Source organism: Cherax quadricarinatus, chromosome 14, assembly GCF_038502225.1.
Source record: "Cherax quadricarinatus isolate ZL_2023a chromosome 14, ASM3850222v1, whole genome shotgun sequence".
Classification (NCBI taxonomy): Eukaryota; Metazoa; Arthropoda; class Malacostraca; order Decapoda; family Parastacidae; genus Cherax; species Cherax quadricarinatus.
Window position 1 is genome coordinate 30,194,793 of NC_091305.1, and position 18,274 is coordinate 30,213,066.

Genomic DNA, 18,274 nt, shown 5'->3' on the forward strand with positions numbered 1-18,274 from the left:
GACTTCCATAATAATCATAGGTCTTATAAAAACCATACCTATTACAATGATTCTAAACTTCGAACATTGAAATGTACTGCTCGCAGACTAGGCCTAGCCTATAGAAACCATCGTACCACTGAAATGCTGAGCCTCTTCCAAACTGCCCTTGCTGCTGCCAGAGAGCGTATGACAGAGCTGCGGCAAACAGACTGGGAACAATTTGTCAATGGTCTCAATGCTCACACCCCACTTAGCCGGGCATGGAGGGACATAAATAGAATTAAGGGTAACAGAACTGGGCAGATCGCGCACCCTCATCCCTTGCATAGGGCGAATGAGTTAGTGCTTGGGCTGCTACATCTAGCTATGACAGTCTTCCCAGTACCACACAGGCAAAATTAATGGACAAATATGATGCAAGGGAGAGACTTGTTTGCTTTATGCTCAACATTCCTTTCACTAATTATGAAGTTGATGCAGCACTAAGGGCAACTCCACGTCGCCTGGTGAGGATGGTATTACTTACAACATACTCAGATTGCTGTGTTGAGTACCAGGTAATCCTTTACTTGAATTATATAACATGAGTTATGTCACTGGGGAGCTCCCTAAATCATGGACCAATAGCCCCATTATTCCCATTCCGAAGCCCAATCAACAAAATTCATCTTGCCCAATATCCCTTACTAGCTGCTTGTGTAAAACATTCGAAAGGATGATTCTTAATCGTCTTATGCACAGAATTAAGCAATTCTTGTCTCCCCGGTTGCATGGCTTCATGCATAGAAGGAGTGTGCATCATTGCATTACCACCTTTCTCGCTCTGCACACTGACAGCTTATACACTACCTTCCTTGACCTTAAATCTGCTTTTGATGTAGCCAACCGACATGTAATCATTAGTGAACTTGCCAGAATGGATGTTGGAGGATGGCTTCTCTGCTGGATTAAAGGTTACCTGTCCAACAGAAAGTCATCTGTGTTGTTCCAGGGACATAGAAGCGTAACTAAAGATTTTGAATTAGGAACCCCACAGGGAGGTGTGCTTAGTCCCATCCTTTTCAACATTTTGATTAATTCCTTACTTAATGCCATGCCTTGCCAGCCCCATCATTATATGGTTAGTTTTGCTGATGACATAATGATTCACACCACCGGATTCTCCAACAACCAAAACGTTCTTAATCATGTACTAGCTGGGTGTCAGGACCTGGGGTTGATAATCTCAGGGGATAAAACAAAGATACTCAACAGGCGTCCTCCTCGGCAGAGAGGCACAGTTCTTCAGATCCAGTTGCATGATGGGTCTCTTCTAGAATATGTAAGCAGATACAGGTATACAGTGGACCCCCGGTTAACGATTTTAATCCGTGCAAGAGGGCTCATCGTTATGCGAAATAATCGTTATGCGAATCAATTTTCCCCATAAGAAATAATGGAAATAAAATTAATCCGTGCAAGACGCCCAAAAGTATGAAAAAAAATTTTTTTTACCACATGAAATGTTAATTTTAATACACACAAACTGAAAAAGGCATGCACAATTAAATGACACTTACTTTTATTGAAGATCTGGTGATGATTGATGGGATGGGAGGAGGGGAGAGTGTGTGTTAGTGTTTAGAAGGGGAATCCCCTTCCATTAGGACTTGAGGTAGTAAGTCCTTTTCTGGGGTTACTTCCCTTCTTCTTTTAATGCCACTAGGGCCAGCTTCAGAGTCACTGGACTTCTTTCGCACAAGATATCTGTCCATAGTGGCCTGTACCTCTCGTTCCTTTATGACTTGCCTAAAGTGTTTCACAACATTGTCAGTGTAATAATCACCAGCACGGCTTGCAATAGCTGTGTGAGGGTGATTTTCATCCATGAAGGTTTGCACTTCAAGCCACTTTGCACAGATTTCCTTAATCTTTGAAGTAGGCAACTTCTTCAATTTCTCTCTCCCCTCCTCCGAAGCAATTTCCTCAGGTGTGGCCTCTTGCTGTTGAAGTTGATCTAGCAGCTCATCAGTGGTTAGTTCTTCATTGTCCTCCTCCACCAACTCTTCCACATCCTCCCCACTAACCTCCAACCCCAAGGACTTTCCCAATGCCACAATGGATTCCTCAACTGGCACAGGATTCTCAGGGTTAGCCTCAAACCCTTCAAAATCCCTTTTGTCTACACATTCTGGCCACAGTTTCTTCCAAGCAGAGTTCAAGGTCCTCTTTGTCACTTCCTCCCAAGCCTTACCTATAAGGTTTACACAATTGAGGATATTAAAGTGATCTCTCCAAAACTCTCTTAGAGTCAGTTGAGTTTCTGAGGTCATTACAAAGCACCTTTCAAACAGAGCTTTTGTGTACAGTTTCTTGAAGTTGGAAATAACCTGCTGGTCCATGGGCTGCAGGAGAGGAGTGGTATTAGGAGGCAAAAACTTCACCTTAATGAAGCTCATGTCCCCATAAAGTCGCTCTGACACGTCTGTAGGATGACCAGGGGCATTGTCTAACACCAGGAGGCACTTAAGTTCTAATTTCTTTTCAGTTAGGTAATTTTTCACATTGGGGGCAAATGCATGGTGTAACCAGTTATAGAAAAATTCCCTAGTGACCCATGCCTTACTGTTTGCCCTCCACAGCACACACAAATTATCCTTGAGGACATTCTTTTGCCTGAACGCTCTGGGAGTTTCAGAGTGATACACTAATAAAGGCTTCACTTTGCAATCACCAGTAGCATTGGCACACATCAACAAAGTAAGCCTGTCTTTCATAGGCTTATGTCCTGGGAGTGCCTTTTCCTCCTGAGTAATGTAGGTCCTGCTTGGCATTTTCTTCCAGAACAGGCCTGTTTCATCACAATTAAACACTTGTTCAGGTTTCAGTCCTTCAGTTTCTATGTACTCCTTGAATTCCTGCACATATTTTTCAGCCGCTTTGTGGTCCGAACTGGCAGCCTCACCATGCCTTATCACACTATGGATGCCACTACGCTTCTTAAATCTCTCAAACCAACCTTTGCTGGCCTTAAATTCACTCACATCATCACTAGTTGCAGGCATTTTTTTAATTAAATCCTCATGCAACTTCCTAGCCTTTTCACATATGATCGCTTGAGAGACGCTATCTCCTGCTATCTGTTTTTCATTTATCCACACCAATAAGAGTCTCTCAACATCTTCCATCAATTGCGATCTTTGTTTCGAAAACACAGTTGAACCTTTGGCAAGAACAGCTTCCTTGATTGTCTTTCTGGTGCCCACAATAGTAGCGATGGTTGATTGGGGTTTCTTGTACAGCTTGACTAGGTCGGCTATACGCACTCCACTTTCATACTTATCAATTATCTCTTTCTTCATCTCTATAGTAATTCTTACCCTTTGAGGTGTAGGGTTGGCACTAGAAGCTTTCTTGGGGCCCATGGTCACTTATTTTCCAGAAACAGCACCGAAAATACTGTAATAATACGAAATATTCCGAGTGTATGCTTGGATGTTACCGCGGAGGCTGGCTGGTAAACAATGGGACGGAGCGGCACATGTGAGGCTGGCTGAGGGCACATTGGACGCGTCTCGGACGAAAATCGGTATGCGGGTTTTTAATCGGTATGCGGGGCAAAAATTTTGCGATAAAAGTAATCGTTATGCGGAAAAATCGCTATGCGATGCCATCGTTATGCGGGGGTCCACTGTATAGGCTTTGAGGCACCCCCTCAAGGAAGGTTCCTTGATGTTGGTGAGGGGCTCTTGATTTAGGGAATTGGATCTGTGCTCCAGTTCCCCGAATTAAGCCTGAATGCCTTCCACATCCCCCCCCCCCCAGGCGCTGTATAATCCCTCGGGTTTAGCGCTTCCCCCTTGATTATATTAATAATAATAATAGGCTTTGAGGTTCCACTACTTGGACCTGTTGTAACGAGACTTTGTCGCCAATACAAAGAAAGGCTGAGAGCACTTAGAGTTGTGGCTGGGTTTCACCCCAGGTATGGTGCTAATGTTAAAATTGTGAAAATGATGTATCTTGCTTATATTAGATCATTGGTTGATTATACGGCGCCACTACTTGCACTCGTGTCTGACTGGAAGCTTGAAGGGCTGGAAAAACTGCAAAACGAAGCAATGAGGATCATCCTAGGATGCCCTTGTACTGCCAAAATTTTAAATATGCGGAAAGAACTTAATATTCCAAGCATTAGAGATCGTGTTACTGAAAGAAATATCCTTATTGGGGTCAATATGCTTTGGCTAGCCCATTCAAACCCCTGCACAGAAGCCCTCCAAACTTTCCTCAGCACTGGTGAACATCCTTCCAAATGGATCGAAAAAACTGGAACCGACCTCAGCATGAACCAGCTACGTGATCTATATCAAGTTAGACAACAGAGACATTTCCCTGCTCCAAGGGATATTACCCCATTCCAAACTACCATTCCTCCATTTCCCCCCAAAACTCTTCTTAAATCACAACCAAAGCTTCGTCTTGAAGCCAAACATGATGCCTTAAGCTGTATTGATAACTTAGTCACACAGAACAATCACAAATTATTTACGTTGATGGTTCTGTTCACCAGTCCACTGGTGCAGCTGGTAGTGCTGCTGTTGTCACACAGAGTGATTGCTCTCATAAAGAAATTGGAGCATGCATCAATAACGGCCTCCACCCTTCAAACAGAACTGTTTGCCATACTCCTTGCACTCAAATGTGTCCATGTATCTAAGGTTGACACTTTAATTGTAACTGATTCTCTGTCATCCATAAATGCTCTCAACTCATTAAGTATAAATTGTGGCATGCTTGTGTCAGAAGCCAGACACAGGTATGGTAAGATTGTGGACAGTGGAGTCAGAGTGCACATGCTGTGGATTCCATCTCACATAGGTCTTCAGATGCATGATAGAACTGATAAATTGGCTAAGCTGTATGCTTTCAAAGAGGGGGTAGATTACAATCTTGGGTTGTCAGTTAGCAGTTTGAGAACAATAATACGAAAAGAACTTCAAATGAACTTTATTGACTTAAGACTTAGGGAGACTGACACAAGTCAGTCCATCTATCATCATTCCATCATGCAGGAGGAGCCACATGTCTATGGTGCATCCAACAAGATAAGCAGACTCTTGGATGTCACTACTGCCCGGCTCCGGCTGGGTAACAAGTATGTATGGCAGGTTAAATCACCACCACCAGATATAGACCAAACGTAATGTAAACTTTGCCTGATGGACTATTGTCACACCTTGCATCATTATGTACTGGAGTGTGATCAAATTAATGAATTTAGAAACAACTCGCTCAGAAATGTTCAAGAAATGGCAAAGCATTTTATCCACAGTGGTATATTACAGACCATTCTGGAGAAATACCCTGACTTTGCTAGCTGTAAATAATGCATTACCATTGTGTGTGTGTACTCACCTATTTGTGGTTGCAGGGGTCGAGTCATAGCTCCTGGCCCTGCCTCTTCACTGATTGCTACTAGGTCCTCTCTCTCCCTGCTCCATGAGCTTTATCATACCTCGCCTTAAAACTATGTATGGTTCCCGCCTCCACAACTTCACTTTCTAGGCTATTCCACGGCTTGACTACTCTATGACTGAAGAAATACTTCCTAACATCCCTTTGATTCATCTGAGTCTTCAACTTCCAATTGTGACCTCTTGTGTCTGTGTCCCATCTCTGGAACATCCTGTCTTTGTCCACCTTGTCTATTCCGTGCAGTATTTTGTATGTCGTTATCATGTCTCCCCTGACCCTCCTGGCCTCCAGTGTCGTCAGGCCAATTTCCCTCAACCTTTCTTCATAGGACAATCCCCGTAGCTCTGGGACTAGTCTTGTTGCAAACCTTTGCATTTTCTCTAATTTCTTGACGTGCTTGACTAGGTGTGGATTCCAAACTGGTGCTGCATACTCCAGTATGGGCCTGACGTAAATGGTATACAGAGTCTTCAACGACTCCTTACTGAGGTATCGGAACGCTATCCGTAGGTTTGCCAGGCGCCCGTATGCTGCAGCAGTTATCTGATTGATGTGCGCCTCAGGAGATATGCTCGGTGTTATACTCACCCCCAGATCTTTTTCCTTGAGTGAGGTTTGCAGACTTTGGCCATCTAAACTATATTGTGTCTGCGGTCTTCTTTGCCCTTCTCCAATCTTCATGACTTTGCATTTGGCGGGGTTAAATTCAAGGAGCAAGTTGCTGGACTAGGCTTGTAGCCTGTCCAGGTCTCTTTGTAGTCCTGCTTGATCCTCATCCAATTTGATTCTTCTCATTAACTTCACATCGTCCGCAAACACGGACACTTTTGAGTCTATCCCTTCCGTTATGTCATTCACATATACCAAGAACAGCACAGGTCCAAGGACTGCCCCCTGTGGAACCCCGCTTGTCACAGACGCCCACTTTGACACCTCGTCACGTACCATGACTCGTTGTTGCCTCCCTGTAAGGTATTCTCTTATCCATTGCAGTGCCTTTCCTGTTATGTGTGCCTGATCCTCTAGCTTTTGCAGTAACCTCTTGTGAGGAACTGTGTCGAAGGCCTTCTTGCAGTCCAAAAAAATGCAGTCGATCCACCCCTCTCTCTCTTGTCTTCTGTCACCTTGTCATAAAACTCTAATAGGTTTGTGACACAGGATTTTCCCTCCCTGAAACCATGCTGGTTGTCAATTATACACTTGTTTCTTTCCAGGTGCTCCACCACTCTCCTCCTGATGATCTTCTCCATGACCTTGCATACTATACACGTTAGTGATACAGGTCTGTAGTTTAGTGCCTCATGTCTGTTTCCCTTTTTAAAAATTGGGACTACATTTGCCATCTTCCATACCTCGGGGAGTTGCCCAGTTTCAAATGATGTGTTGAAGATCTTTGTCAATGGTACACACAATGTCTCTGCTCCCTCTTTAAGGACCCATGGAGAGATGTTGTCTGGTCCCACCGCCTTTGAGGTGTCAAGTTCGCATAGCAGCTTCTTCACCTCCTCCTTGGTTATATGTACCTCATCCAGCACTTGCTGGTGCACCCCCCCTGCTCTGATTTCCTGGAGTCCTACTGGTTTCCACTGTAAATACTTCTTTAAATCTTGTGTTGAGCTCCTGACATACCTCCCGGTCGTTTCTTGTGAATTCCCCATCACCCTTCCTCAGTCTGATTACCTGGTCCTTGACTGTTGTTTTCCTCCTGATGTGGCTGTACAACAGCTTCGGGTCAGACTTGACTTTTGTTGCTATGTCATTTTCGTATTGCCACTGAGCCTCCCTTCTTATCTGTGCATATTCGTTTCTGGCTCTTCGGCTAATCTCTTTATTTTCCTGAGTTCTCTGTCTTCTGTACCTTTTCCATTCTCTAGTACACCTAGTTTTTGCCTCCCTACACCTTTGGGTGAACCAAGGACTCGTTCTGTTCTTCCCAATATTTCTGTTTTCCATGGGAACAAACCTCTCCTCTGCCTCCTTGCATTTTGTTGCGACATAGTCCATCATTTCTTGTACTGGTTTTCCTGTCAGTTCCCTCTCCCACTGAATGTCTTGAAGGAAGTTCCTCAAGCCTGAGTAGTTCCCCCTTTTGTAGTTTGGTTTTTCCCACCGTATTCCTGCTGCTCTCTCCACTTGGAGCTCAACTATGTAGTCAAAGCACAGAACCACATGATCACTAGCTCCCAGGGGCCTTTCATACATGATATCCTCGATGTCAGAACTACTCAAGGTGAATACAAGGTCCAGTCTTGCTGGTTCATCCTCTCCTCTCTCTCTCTGGTAGTGTCTCTAACATGTTGATGCATGAGGTTTTCCAGTACCACATCCATCATCTTGGCTCTCCATGTTTCGGGACCCCCATGGGGCTCCAGGTTTTCCCAGTCAATCTCCTTGTGATTGAAATCACCCATAACTAGTAACTTTGTTCCCCCCCATGTGTGCTCTCCTGGCCACCTCGACTAGTGTGTCGACCATTGCTCTGTTGCTCTCATCATATTCTTCTCTTGGCCTCCTGCAGTTCTGTGGTGGGTTGTACATTACTGCAATTATCACCTTATGTCCCTCAGACTGGATTGTTCCTACTAAGTAGTCCCTTTCGCCTGTGCCATCCATTCCTTCCATTTTCTCAAACCCCCACTGGTTTTTAATGAGCAGTGCAACTCCTCCTCCCCCTCTCCTCCCTCTGTCTTTCCTGAGGATTTGATATCCGGTTGGAAAGATTGAATCTGTTATTATTCTGGTGAGTTTTGTTTCTGTGAGTGCTATTATGTCTGGGGATGTCTCCTTGATTCTTTCGTGCCACTCCTCATACTTATTTGTTATTCCATCTGCATTTGTATACCACACCTTCAACTTCTTTTCTAAGATTGTGGTCTGGGAGGTGTATTGGGGTTGGGGAAGTGGGAGACCTGATAAGGAACTATGGGTGGTTGCTGTGGGGGTGGAGTTTGTAATGCAGTGGGTGGGGGCATTGGATGTGGCATGGGTGTTTTGGTTTAGAGTGTTTGGTTGCACTGGGGTTGACCTGGTTGGGAGGCTTCTATAGGAAGTTGTGAGGGAGGCTGCATTTGATCTTCCTGTGTCTGGGATCTCCTGTCTGTCTTCTCCATCCCCTCTCTTTCCTCCTTTCGCCTTTGTACCATCTCTCTCTGTTTCTGCCTTTCTGCTTGTGTTCTGTTGCGGTCGAGATACACCTTCCTGTATGCCGGCATGTCCCTTAATCGTGCTTTCTCCTGCAGGATCCTGTTCCGAGTCGATTCTGCCTTGAAGGTCACTTTCACTGGCCGGGTTCTTTTTTTTACATACCCCCCAATTCTCTGAAAATTTTCCAGCTGGGTCATGTCGTCTTCTCCTATTGCTTTCATGATTCTTTCAATTGCTTTTTTTCCCCTTGTTTTCTGGCTTCATATGTTTCCCCTTCAACTTCCTGGAGCCCATACACAAAGACTGACCTCACCCTTTCATTCTCCCATTGCATATCCCTGTGTATCCTCTCATTCAATTTGATTTTCTCCATTGCAGCTTTCCTTTCTTCAGTTTCACTAGCTAATGTACTTGGGCTCAGTGGCCTATCATTTTCCCTTCTCGGCTTTCCCTGGGCTCTGCTGTGGTCTGTTAGGGCCTTCACATATAGCTTAGGTCTTTCTTTCATTTACTACATTCTCCACTGATTGAGCTTCTACATGCTGTTTTGCTCCTTCTTTCCCTACAGTCCCCTTATTTGTGACTGAGGTAGCAGTCTCTGTTGTCAATCCCAAAATGTTCTTTAGTTCTTTAGGCTGTTTCAGATTTTTCAGTTCCTCTTCTAAACTCTGTATCCTGGCCTCTGCTGCTTTGACTTGCACCTCCCACTTCCTGCTTTCCATGTCTATCCTCTCTTCCATTCTCATGCTAAGTTCTTCTAGTTTCTTTTCCCATTCATGTTCCCTTTTTGTGAGCTCTGCTGCCCAATCTTCCTTTGCAGTTTCCTCCTCCTGTCCCTTGGTTTTTCTTGTTGCTCTCTGGCAACCCATTTTTGTTTTATCCTGATTGCCTCAGAGTGGGAAACCTATGTAATTCTGTATGTTAGGTTAGTATTGTGTATGTCAGAGTGTGGGGGGGGGGAGGTAGAGGAGGAACTGTGGCTATGTGGGAGATTAGTGGGAAGGGGGAGTGGGAAGGAGAGTGAAGCAAGTGGGTGAGTGGGAGAGGGGGAAGGAGGGAGAGGTGGGAAGGGGGAGGGTGAAAGAGGGAGGGGAGGGATCAGGTGAAGGAGTGAGATATCAGTGGGGGAGGGGGGGAGTGTATGTGTGAGTCTGGCAATGTGTGTGTGTTGGGGGGTGTGGGTGTGTGTGGGGGTGTATGGGTGTTCGTGCGCACACTATGCTACGTTACTCTTTTGAAGATCATAAAAAATTTTTCACAATCAATTCCTTATTAATATACACTAATATATACTATATAATATTAATTGTGTACACTTGTGTGTGTGTGTACACTTGTGTTTGTGTGTGTGTGTGTATGTTTACTAGCTTGTTGTTCTTTGAAAAAGAGGGGGGGTCACGTTAACACTGTTATTGTTCTTGGTTCACCGGTACTCTCCCGGCCCAGATCTTCGCACACTAGGCTACTTTACTTTTTGAAGATTATAGGATTATTTTTTCTCACTCAATTCCTTATTAATATATACTAATGTTTATTATAATAATTATGGGTGCACACGTGTGTTTGTGCCTACTTGTTTACTAGCTTGTCCCTCAGAAAAACGGGGGGGGGGTCACTAGGCTACACAACTCTTCTGGAGTTTACCTGGCGATATTTAGATAATTTACTAACCACTATCTATCTACTGGTACTGAAATAGGGAGAGAGAGATGGTATAGCATACAAACAGCAGGGCGAGACACTGAGACTTTAGACACTAACCAAAATTAACCACAAATAGGCAAGTGATGTCATCTGCACAACAATGGAGGTTCCTGCTGGTCGGCTGCTATCAACTCCTTCAATTTTGTAACTCCTTCAGGAACTTTATCATGCATTCAAGTTTTTATTTTATTTTTCTTTTAAGACTTGGTATTCCCTCTTTTTTCTTTAGTACAGTATTATGGTCATAACAAGTCTGATGATGTTAGCTACATTCACAACACCAACAGCTGGGGATTGACTAATTTTTTTCTTACTTTCAGTATTAATCACTCTTTCATGACCTTATCACTACACTGCTGTTATAACCAACTAACATATGTATTTGTTAATATTTCAGATCACACCGTTAACTCAATTAACTGTTTGGATATTTTGTGTCAACACTGCAGCCAGTATCCTGATCAGCTGACTGCTATCCTCCCTCACTCACAATTCATTCAAATCTAAATTGTAAAAATTCTTGATCTTATCACATTATTCGCACTCTTGAAAGCTATTGCACTCTTGTAGGTATGTTCACTGATTCACTCACGTACGATGACCGCTAATAATATCTTAGGACAGCCACTAGAACGCTATATCCTGGGAGCACTATTCAGCGATACTGCTTCACGTGTGTGTGTGTGTGTGTGTGTGTGTGTGTGAGGGTGTGTGTGTGAGGGTGTGTGTGTGAGGGTGTGTGAGTGTGGGTGTGTGTGTGGGTGTGTGTGTGGGTGTGTGTGTGGGTGTGCGTCCTTGTGTGTATGCATGTATTTGTACGCTCGTGTGCACATGTCCGTGCGTGCGCCCTCGTGTGTGTGTGTGTGCGCGTGCTAGTGTGGGTGTATGATCCACTTAATATTTGTATTTATAACTCATTGCAATTGTGACCAGGTGTGGACGTATCAGTGGTTCATTACTTTGTAATTTGTTCATGACTGTAACCATGTATAGGAGTGAGGCTGATTCATTACCTTTGTAACTTGCCATGATTGTGACCAGATCTACCAGGAGTTCATTACCTTTGTAACTAGTTCAGCTATCATAACTTTGGGGTCCAGTCCCTGGACCCAATATGTACCTTTGTAATCTTTTGACTACCGCCCACAGGATGGGTATGGGGTGCATAATAAAGATATTAAACTAAACTGTGTGTGTGTGTGTGTGTGATGAGTGTGAGTGTGAGTGTGAGTGTGTGTGTGTGTGTGTGTGTGTGTGTGTGTGTGTGTGTGTGTGTGTGTGTGTGTGTGTGTGTGTGTGAGTGTGTGTGTGTGTGTGTGTGAGTGTGTGTGTGTGTGTGTGTGTGTGTGTCAGTGTCAGTGTCAGTGTCAGTGTGAGTGTGTGTGTGTGTGTGTGTGTGTGTGTGTGTGTGTGTGTGTGTGTGTGTGTGTGTGTGTGTGTGCATGTGCATGTATGTGACTCAACAATCAATATTTGCACCTATAACTCATTACATTTGTGACCGGGTGTGGAAGTGTGAATTGCTCATTACACTATAATTTGTTCATGATTGTAGCCATGTATAAACGTAAGTAACCATTCTTACAGAATTCATTACCTTTGTAACTTGTGAGATCATTACCTTTGTACCTAGTTCAGCTATCAAAACTTTGGGGGCCCAGTCCCTGGATCCATTACGTACCTCTGTAATCCGTAAATACCTTTGTAACTTGTCATGATTGTGACCAGACCTACCTGGAGTTCATTACCTTTGTAAATTGTGAGTTCATTACCTTTGTAAATTGTGAGTTCATTACCTCTGTAACTTGCTCAGCTATCAAAACTTTGGAGTCCAGTCCCTGGACCAATTATGTACCTCTGTAATCTTTTGACTACAGCCCACAGGATGGGTATAGGGTGCATAAACATATTAAACTAAATTGACCGTCTTCAAGCTTCCAGTCATCCTTGCTAATGACGTCATAATACAACTTGTGACCGTCTTCAAGCTTCCAGTCATCCTTGCTAATGATACCATAATACAACTTGTGACCGTCTTCAAGCTTCCAGTCATCCTGGCTAATGACGCCATAATACAACTGTGACCACCTTCAAACTTCCAGTCATCCTTGCTAATGACATCATAATACAACTTGTGACCGTCTTCAAGCTTCCAGTCATTCTTGCTCCTGACGTCATAATGCAACTTGTGACCATCTTCAAGCTTCCAGTCATCCTTGCATTATAATAACGTCATAATACAGCTTGTGACTGTCTTCAAGCATCCAGTCATTCTTGCTCCTGATGTCATAATACAGCTTGTGACAGTTTTCAAGCTTTCAGTCATCCTTGGTAATGACGTCATAACACAGCTTGTGACCGTCTTCAAGCTTCCAGTCATCCTTGCTCCTGACGTCATAATACAGCTTGTGACTGTCTTCAAGCTTCCAGTCATCCTTGCTCCTGACGTCATAGTACAACTTGTGACCGTCTTCAAGCTTCCAGTCATCCTTGCTGATGACGCCATAATACAACTTGTGACCGTCTTCAAGCTTCGAGTCATCCTTGCTAATGACGTCATAATACAACTTGTGACCGTCTTCAAGCTTCCAGTCATCCTTGCTCCTGACGTCATAATACAGCTTGTGACCGTCTTCAAGCTTCCAGTCAAGCTTGCTAATGACGTGGAAAATACTGTATATATTTTCCAGAAATACAGTAGTTATATGTAAATAGATGGCCATGCTGTATTTAATAAAAATTATATTATCGAAAATGGGAAGCCTGCGCCTGTGCAGACGGGACTCATCATTGTGTTTGAATTTTTCGTGCTCTAGAAGTTAAAATTGGCCTGACACCTCTCAAATAGGAGGCAAAATTATTGGATGTGCAGTCCTGCATAACTTGAGATATCAGACGACTGGACAAGACGATACCCTAGCAATGTGGCTTGTTTAACTTTTGACAGCCGTGAACTCCCATCCTTAGTTTATGTAGCAGGACATTGGTTACAAGTTTGAAAGGTGATCCCTACACCGCAGTGTAGAAATTGCTGGCGATTTGGCCATCCAGCGAAATATTGCAGATCTATCGCCAAATGCCCGGTCTGTGGTGCCGATGACCATTCTAATATGTCTTGCAATCGACCTCCCTCTTGCCTTGATTGTCATGAGGCTCACCCTTCGTACTCTTGCCATTGTCAAGTCTACTTAAACGAGTGGGAAATCCATTACCTCAAAGAGGCAGAAGGTCTCCCTTATGCCATGGCAGTTTCTCATCTCCGCCTCCAAGGGAGACTACCTCATGTTTCTTATTCCCGTGTTTCAAAATGCCCCCCCACTTCTGGGATCCCATCTTCTGTAACCACCTCTGTGGTTACCTCTCCCATAGTCACTCCTGTATCTAATTCTTTTGCTGTCCTAGGCTCAGACGTCCCTACTTCAATGCCTCAGCCTAATCTCGCTTCTTCGTGTTCTCCCTCACAAGCCTCAGTAGCGACGAGATCTCGTATGACACCTCCTAATCGTCCCTCTACTTCTCAAAAGTCAAAAAAAGGTCCGTTAACACCTCCTACCCATCTTCCACCTCCTCATTTTACCTTCCCTGTCTCTGTACCTGGTTCTTTCCCTCTCACTGGCTCTGTTACAAGTGTAGAGGTTCACCCTCCTCCTCATACTGTACCTTCCTCCCCTGTTCCCTCCCAAGTTTCTTCCTCTTCTGCCACCTCCCAGGTTTCTGCTTCTTCTGTCCCCTTCCACGCTTCTCCAGTTCCCTCCACCCTTTCGGCCCCCCCTACCTTGGTACAGTCCATTACAGTTCCAATCTTTACTCATCCTCCCCCTACCATTTCCAATATTGTCTCCCATACGATGTCTCTGAATTCCGAAACACTTGAAGCAATCTCTGAATATATTGCAGAGACCAAACCATCAATGGACACTGATCCACCCTCTGTTCCTTCTCTCTCCTCTGCTCCATCTGTGCAACTCCTTCCTTCACAGCGCACCATTCCTTCACTGCTTGAACGTTTTCCACTGCCTCCACATGTGGACTTTTCTAACCCCTCTAGTCCATAGGAACCCTTACCTGCGGATTTCAGGTATCTTTATCATTGCCAATCATGGCCTATTTACAGTGGAATATACGCGGCCTCAGGGGTAATCGGGGTGAGCTTCAGATGTTACTCTCCCAGTTTTTCCCTGTTGGTGTTTGCTTACAGGAACCAAAATTACACTCTGCTGTTATCTCTCCCATCTCAGGCTATAATTTATTGTATTCTTCAGATCCTTTTCCTGATGGGACCTTTAATGAAAGTGCCCTTCTTCTACACACTGATATTCCGTACCATCAGCTATTTGTTTGTACTTCGCTGCATTACACAGCAGCCCGTATCCACTTGCATAGGTGGTATATGCTCTGTTCTTTATATCTCTCTCCTTCTCGGGCATTATCTATTCTGGATATTGCCTTTCTTGTTTCGTCATTACCGCCACCGATTCTGTTACTTGGCGATTTAATGCCCACCATTTCCTCTGGGGGGGTCTCGCTGTGATTCCTGTGGCATTCAGTTAGAGGCTTTTTTTGCCACCCACCCCCTCCATGTTTTAAATACAGGTACTTACACCCATTTTGATCCTCGGACTCACACTCTCTCTTGCATCGATCTCTCAGTCTGCTCTTCCTTCGCCGCATTAGACTTTACTTGGTCTGTTCTCCCGGACTTGCATGACAGCGATCATTTCCCAATCATTCTTACTTCCCCTTCATATTCACCACCTCTTCGCATCCCACGCTGGCAATTTGATCAGGCAAATTGGAACCTTTACTCACACCTATCTTTTTATAGAGAGATTCCTTCCTCATCCTCCATCGATGAGCTTTTACACCTCTTCTCATCCTCCGTTTTAACCGCATCTTCTAATTGTATGCCCCAAACTTCGGGCAGGCTTTCTCAGAAATGCGTGTCTTGGTGGTCTCCTGCTTGTGCTCGTGCAGTACATTTGAAACACGCTGCATGGGGCAGGTACCGGTACAATAGAACCACAGAGAGACTTCTTGATTTTAAGCAGAAGCGTGCAATCACTCGCCGTGTCATCCGTGACGCTAAACGCACTTGCTGGCGAGATTATGTCTCCACCATCATCTCTGCTTCCTCTATGAGTGAAGTCTGGAAAAAAGTACGAAAACTGAGTGGTAAATATTCTCCTGACCTGGCTCCTGTTCTGTGGATTGCTGGTGTTGATATAGCAAACCCACTAGATGTTGCCAATGAAATTGGCAATCATCTGGTCCGTATTTCTCAGGGACTCCATCTATGCCCCTCATTTCTTTCCTCAAAGTCTGCCAGAGAGTTAGCACCCTTGGATTTTTCTTCTCTAAGAGAAGAACAGTATAATGTGCCTTTTACACTTCAAGAACTGGAGGCAACACTCTCAGCTTGCCAATCATCGGCAGCTGGGCCCGACGACATTCATATTCGTATGCTACAACATTTACATCAGTCAGCCCTTGCAGTCCTATTATGCCTTTACAATCTTATTTGGTCACAAGGAGTTCTTCCACAGCTGTGGAAATCTGCCATTGTTCTCCCTTTCCGCAAACCAGGCACTACGGGACATGAAGCCTCCCACTATCATCCCATTGCTCTTACCAGTGCAGTTTGCAAAGTGATGGAATGTCTAGTAAATAGATGTTTAGTGTGGTATTTAGAGACACACAACAGTCTTTCCACTCGTCAATATGGCTTTCGTAAGGGACGTTCTACCATAGACCCCTTACTATGCTTGGATACGTATGTTCGTAATGCCTTTGTGAATAACCACTCAGTTATTGCCATATTTTTTGACCTTGAGAAGGCATATGACACAACTTGGAGGCATAATATTTTAGCCCAAGTCCACTCCTTAGGCCTTCGAGGCAATCTACCATCCTTCCTTAAGAACTTTTTAACTGACAGGCATTTCCATGTTCAGGTTAATTATGTGCTCTCCCCAGACTTTATCCAAGCTGAAGGTGTCCCCCAGGGATTAGATTTTTAGATTTTGCCACCGAAGTGGCTAGTTTATTGTGCACCCCATATCCATCCTGTGGACGGTAGCGCGAGAGCATATGGATACACAAAAGGCCTAGGAACTAGGCCCCAAAGGGTTAACAGGAATACATATGGATTTATATCTACATATCTATAGTTCACTTATCTGTTACAAGCAAATTTAGGAAATTTGCTTAGTATATCTGGTATCTTATTTTCATTAATAAGATATCTTGACATGTCACATAGGTTATTATACTGTCTGTCTCTGTATTCCTCAATAAGTGGACAATTAAGCACATAGTGTTCAAGAGAGTGACCATATGCCTGATCACATAATTTACATTTAGTTTGATCATCATCTGTGTGTCTCCCAAACTGCCAGAAGTACTTGTAACCAAGCCTAAGCCTGACCACTACAACATCAGTCAGTCTGTTCACATTGCAAGTTGCTCCATAAACATACTTATCTACGTTCATGTTATCATAGTGGGTTATAGATCTACTCAGGCTTCTAACTGCATTCCTATAACAATCATTTTCATTATTTACTTCTCTCCTAATATTATTCCTAATGCTAGACACAGTTATACCAAAGTTATATTCTACATTCTCCTTCTGGATACTCTTCTTGGCTAACATATCAACTTTATCATGAAGGAGTAATCCAATGTGTGATGGGATCCATAGCAATTGTACATTAATTCCTTTGTCCCTAATTTTTGAGTATCTATACCTGGCTTCCCCAATGAGCATGTTGTTGGAGTCATTATATGAGACAAGAGCCTTCAATGATGACATCTATTAGAATCAGTAATGATGATAGAGTCAAGCTCAGTGTCATAGGTTAGCTTTAGCGCCATTAGGATTGCAAACAATTCAGTTTGCATTGTAGACGCCCAGTTGTTAATTCTTATGCCTAACTCAACAAATTTATTATCGGTCTTAACTAGGGAGGTGGCAACAAGAGCAGATGCAGCCCTGCCAGAAGACTCCTGTTTAGATCCATCAGTGTATATAACTTGTGATAACTTGTTACTACCAGCTAGGTGAGAAATTTCTTCTTGAGCAGTTGCTCTAACAAGAGATTTAAGGAAGGGATTACTAGCAATGAGCTTCTTGGGAGGGACTTGTAGGTATGTAATATTAAATGAACACATCTTCCATAGAGGGGTGAAATGCTCTTGTTGCCTACAGTGATACAGTTCATGCAGGTTATAAAACTTAATGGAATTGCACGTTTTCACAATCCATTTAGATCTGTGTGTATTTACCTCTAGACACTTGGTAAGATTCACTGTGACAGTGTCTGGTTCGTTTCTCAACATTCTAATACCGAGTACAGTGTTAATTTCAACAATCCTATCACTGATACTAGAAATACCAAGCTCCTTCCTAATGTTAAGAACTTTTGTAGATCTGGGACAGCCAAGAATAGTCCTGAGAGCTTCATTTTGCATTAACTCCAAGGGTCGGAGAGAACTTTCTCTAGCTAATATCAACATGGGAGCAGCATAATCAATTAAGGACCTAACATAGGCTATGTACATCATTCTCACGATTCTCACATTTGCACCATAGTTGGGATTGTAGCCAGCAACAGCTTTGAGAGCATTTAGCCTAGCTTTACATTTCTTGTTTAGTTGTGGTATAGTGGATTTGTTAAAGGGTACATCTACACCAAGATATCTGTAAGTTTTAACATAGCTAATGATTTCACCCTGCAAATAGATGGGTGGGGGATGTCGTTTGCTTGTTAATAACTTAGTTTTAGAGGAAGATATTATGAGGCCTAGTCGATTACAAATTGCTTGAACTTCATTAAGAATGGTATTCATCTTCTTATGCCCTGTTGTATGGATCATGATATCATCAGCATAGCTTATAGCTATATGTTTAGGTGAGGCAGGTAGAGCATTTAGGAGAGCATTAATCAGAATATTAAATAGCATGGGACTAAGAACTCCTCCCTGCGGT